This window comes from Leptodactylus fuscus, chromosome 6 (assembly GCF_031893055.1).
Source record: "Leptodactylus fuscus isolate aLepFus1 chromosome 6, aLepFus1.hap2, whole genome shotgun sequence".
NCBI lineage: Eukaryota > Metazoa > Chordata > Amphibia > Anura > Leptodactylidae > Leptodactylus > Leptodactylus fuscus.
Window position 1 is genome coordinate 8,112,716 of NC_134270.1, and position 5,494 is coordinate 8,118,209.

At 51.3% G+C, this 5,494-nt stretch overlaps 1 pseudogene; it reads left to right on the plus strand.

Moving 5' to 3' along the window:
• Positions 1–2,169: 2,169 nt before the first annotated feature.
• LOC142210911 (U2 spliceosomal RNA) lies at positions 2,170–2,279 on the plus strand (annotated as a pseudogene).
• Positions 2,280–5,494: the final 3,215 nt, after the last annotated feature.

The window sequence follows — 5,494 nt, forward strand, 5'->3', positions numbered from 1 at the left end:
GCTCTAATGGCCCTCACCTGCCCATAGAGGGGGCGCTGTCTCTTCCATTGTTCCTCTATTAGGATTTTTTTTTTTTTTTTTACATTTCTTGTGTCTTTTCTTGTATTAGCACAACATTGCTCTGTTGTTTCTTCAGTTTTCCTTCTTTTCTCAGGTTGATCAGAGATATCTCCAGTCTGGCTGACCCTCCCCCACAGGTGAGGGGGGGGGGGTTACCTGGAGGTAGTTTGGACTAGTTCACACCTCATATACAATGGCCTCTTACTGCAGAAGTAACATATACAATAGGATGTGATAGACAGGACAAGCCCCATTATAGTGACTGGAGTAATTCACACCTGTGTTGTCCATAGACCAACCAAGAAATCAGCACATGGACAATTCCATTTTCTTTTCTATACTCAGCTATTTCATCCCATCCCCAGTAAATATCCCATATTCTGTGCTGTAGGGATCCGCTTTAGACTACTACTCATTCATAAGCAGACCCTGTATATCATAGAACAGACCTAGGACCAGTTAAGGGCATATTCACATATCACCATAATGACATGACCACACTCACTGAATTTAACCCCTTCCCATCAGAGACATTTTGTCCATTGTCATTTTGGACTCCCTGTCTTCCAAACGCCAGTGCACTTTTATTTTTCCATTCAAAGAGCCCTATGAGGACTTATTGTTTGCAGCACAAATTTTAATTTGCAATGGCGCCATTTAATATCCTGTTCAATATCCTGGAAAGATGGGAAACCATTCAGAATGGAATTGGAGAAAAACTTTAAGTCTATTCCTGAAGGGCCACCAGTCTACTGTAGTGATCCTGACAGACATGAGGTCAATGCATAACTGATACAATGAGTTCCCTCCACACAGGCTAAGCCCTTCCTATCTACAGATAGAACAGGATTCATCTGATACAATGTAATATCACACAATGAAAAGTCATTGAACAAGATTTCTCCAAAGACACTTCATTGCTTTGTGTTCCCTGTGCTGCAGCAGTTTTCCCAATTGCAGACATTGGGGTTCTCGGCTACATCTGTAGGTCACATTGGTGTTTAATAAACTTCTAAAATAGTGAAACTCATTGGGGCATTTTTATTAGGACTGGAGCACGGTACCCTGGTCTAAATATAGTGAATGGGGATACCCCAGAATTATGAAGAGACTTCAGATCCTGGCAGGGATAAAAGGAGACATCTTGTCATACACCACAGTCCTTGATGTAGGATTCTGCATTGATAGAGGGTCAGCCATGACTACGTGCATACATATTAGAATACGACACTGGGACACACGATGGGGTAGATTCTAAATTAAGGTGCACATTCCTATTGTTCTGGCGCCCAAGCTGAGAGGTGGTGTCAACACAAATTACTGACAAATGGACGACCACCACATATGGATGGGAGCACTTGGATAGCGATAGATGTTAATTGAAGTACAAAAATACTTGGGTGCGATTTCTTGCTATGTTTAAAGTTCACAGCCATTGCTGAAGCTCCATCTGCACTGCAGAGCCCACGAGAAGTGTCCTATCTCTTCCTCAACTCCACCAATTGGCTGAGGTCAATCTGAAGTGACACTTGTCTTTGTCTTACCCCTGTTTCTTGTCTGGGTCATTCATGGTGGACCTGGTGTTTACTACATTTGTGTCTTTTCCTTTGTTAATGTCCACAAGCTCAGAGGTCATTGTTGTGTCTTATGTCTTAAGACACTGTTGTGTCTTATATAAACGTCTGTTGTTGTCTGGGATTTGTCCCAAAGGTTTATTCTTTACACAATGACCTACAAGGTGAGAAAGCTGACAGGGCTGACTGATAATGGCGGGTCAGGACCAGAGGTAAAGGCAGATGAATATGAAGCTCTACTATGGCCAAGTCTTGTCTATTTACTTGGACATATATTGTTGATGCAACACAATAGATAAAACTGCCTAACACCAACTATATGAGAAACCTTCAGACCAGATTACCTGAAACAGATTTACAGCCTGAACCCAAATGTTCGGGTGCTGCAAAATTAATCCATTAGTATATCTCAGGATAATAAGTGATTACAAAGGTGGTCTGAATAGACAAGATGCTAAAAAATTACTTTCCTTCCTGCACTATGAAAAGGCTCTTGAAGGCTACTTTTGGGTAGTATAACTCTTGGTGAGAGATTCTCGCTTCTCGGCCTTTTGGCTAAGATCAAGTGTAGTATCTGTTATCAGTTTATCTGATACCAGCGAACCCTTGAATCTGATCAGTTCGAGGTCAAGAAGGCGAGCCCCTTGTCAACGAGTGACAGAACACATCGGACGAGGAGGAGGAGCAGCAGCAGCAGCAGCAGCAGCAGCAGCAGCTGAAGACGACCCAGCAACGTCGAAGCTGAGCAAGAACCTGCAGGAGAAGACGAAGATGGCAACTTCCGGAGAGATCGTGGCTGCCGCTGCTGCTCAAGAAGACGCCGGAAAGAAGACAGCAACCGGTGCCGCCAACCCTGAAGCCTCCTTCGGGCCTAGTGGACCAAGTCGGCCAAAACAGGGGCCTCCAGCCTTGGAGCCCTGGATGCGGCAGACTGTGGTCCTTAAGCTTAAGGAAGTGGACGGGAGGCGCCCGGACCTGACCGAGGACATGTTCTGCCAGAAGATGCTGGCAGACCAGGGCTTCTCGGCCTCCGAGACCCTGAGCGTCCAGAGCTTCGTCACGGGCTTGTTCTACGTGACCTTCGCCAGCATGGAGATGTACTGGGAGGCGGTCAAATCGGCGGCACCGGGGTCCCCCTTCGCGGCCTTTCTGGGCAGTTGTCCTGTCCAGATGGACGAGAGGCGGATCACGGTGACAATGAGGAACCCGCACACCCCACCCGGAGACATCGCCCGGTTCCTGAGCCGCTTCTGTACGGTACTGCAGGATCCCTCTCGCATACTTAACAAGGCGGGCTACTGGACTGGAAGGTGGACGGTGGTCATCAAGCTGGGGAGGGACAGCAAGATCAAGCAGGTAAGGCATCTCCCTCAGTCTTTTTCTCTAGGCAACAGCAGCGGCCTCATCTTCTACCCTGACCAACCAAAGAGCTGCCGGTGATGTGGAAAGAAGGGGCACGAGATGAAGGACTTCCCGAAGGCGAAGACCTGCAACCTGTGTGGACTAGCGGACCATGTCTACAAGGACTGCAAGATGCGCTCCCAATCCTGGGCTTCCGTGGTCAAGGACCCCCCCCCACCACTGTGGTTTCTACCGGGGTCAAGGCGGGACCAGCGAAGGCCTCCAAGACCCCAGCCGGAAACGCTAAGGCCCCAGCGGCTCGGGCCAGACCCTCCAGGTCCCAGGCTAGAGCCCAAACGGCCACTGAGAAGAATCCGGGGCCGGACAAGGCAAAAAAGAAAAAGGCACTGGCAAAGGGTAAAGGTAAGAGATCGTCTCCCCCCCCTTACCTCCACCCCCACCGAAGTTTCCCTCCCAGTAGCCCCCACAACCTCGGTGGACACCCCTGTTAGCACCCAGACCCCCACCCTCCCTTCCACTGAGGTAGCACTAACTGTCACTCCTCCAGCTACCTCAGTACTGTCTATGGAGGAATTCCCCCCCCTCCCCTCTCGATCTCTTGTCCCCCCAGAGCCACCCAAACAACCTAAGAAGAGGAAGGAGAGAGAGGACCCCAGTGACGACCCCTCTAAGAAGATCGCCATTGAGGTCCCAGATGACGCCATTGAGGTGGGCGACCACAGGGACCCCATCCCTAAGGACACCGAGTTGGAGAGGAGGGTCTGCCAGATCGTGGACGACCCTACCCAGGAGGACACAGTGGAGTTGGATGCCGACATTGCGGCCGTCCTGGAGGGGGGAGGACCTGCAAGCCAGGTGGCCCTCATCGTCCAGGAGATGGAGGAGATCTGCGGCCTGAGCCTCGGGACACCGGAGCTGGGCCCGGACATCTGCGATGGGAGCGATAACTAGCCTGTATCGTTCTGACTGTTGACTTAACCCTTTTACCTTTTCACCATGGCAGGAATTAACCTTCTTTCCATTAACGTGCAAAGTGTGAGAGAGAAGAGGAGACGTCAGACGGCGCTTGCTTTTTTTGCTTCTATCCCCAGCATTAACGTTTTTATGTTGCAGGAGTGTTGACTTCCTTCTTCCAGGTCATACCATCACCTGTGCAGGGAGTGGAGCCACGGTCCGTCCTACTGGTTTGGTGGGGGCGACTGTAAGTCCGTAGGTATTGCTGTCCTCATTAGGGGGAACGCCTTCACTGTTGAATCTGTCCAGGAGCTCGTCGGTGGCCGTCTTGCGGTCAATGGCACCTGGGCGGACAAGCCTCTCAGGCTCATAAACGTGTATGCTTCCAACATGAAGGCTGAGCGTCTGGAGCTTTTCCAGATCCTGTGCACTCAGCTCGTTACCACCAGGGCAGTGGTATGGGCCGGGGATTTCAACTGCCCTGTCAAAGCGGACGGACGAAGCTCCTTGACATCTGTGAAGTTGGACGTGACGTCAAAGCTACTGATCAAGATGGTGTCCGAAGCCTCTCTTCGGGACGCTGTGGGTTCCATGGGGCCGGCATCATTTAATTATACCTGGTGCCGCCCGGATGGCTCGCAGCGCTCCAGGATTGACTTTGTGTTCACCTCTCGATCGGTCACCCAGGTAAGGCACTCTATGATCCCCTGCTTCTTCTCTGACCACAGGGGCATTCTCTTCCAGGGTACTCTGGGCCACGGTTTTCCTCCTGGCCCAGGTTCCTGGAAGTTGAACTGCGCACTGCTGGAAAATGAGGGGTCGCTGGCGGAGCTTAGAGATGCGTACTTGTGTTGGTGTAACGACCGCTTCTTTTTCAGGACTGTCTCTGAATGGTGGGAATATGTTAAACTCCAAATCCGTCATTTCTTCCAGGCCAAGGGACGCCAACAGGCGTCACAGCGCAAGAGGGACCTCAAGGGGATGCAGCGCCAGCTCAACTCACTGATGGACCTCGAAGGCTGCGGCTGGGACGTCAGGGACATGCTCGCCGAGGCCAAGAGGGGTCTGAAAAGGCACTTTGAGGAGGAGGCCCAGCACGTCATCTTCCGTTCCAAGGTGGAGACACTGGAGAAGGATGAGAAGTGTAACTCATTCTTTTTCTGGAAACTCCACGCCGGCCACACGCCTGTGACAGAGATGAAGGTTGCGGACGGCAACATCCGACGGGGGAAGCAGGAAGTGATGGGAGTCCTCCACGGCTACTACCGCGACCTCTACTCCCATAGGCCCATAGATGACGACGCAGACGAGGAGTTCCTGTCAGGTATCACTAACATCCTTGATCTTGCAGGTGCCAAGGCGCTCGATGCCCCTCTGACGGCGGACGAGGTGCTCTCTGCCGCTAAATCCTTTAGGACCAGAAGGACCCCGGGCAGTGATGGTCTCCCAGTGGAGCTCTATGTAGCGCTGGGCGACCTCATTTGCCCGGACCTGAAGGACCTGTACGAGGAGATGGTGGTGGGGGGTATTATGCCGCCGTCGCT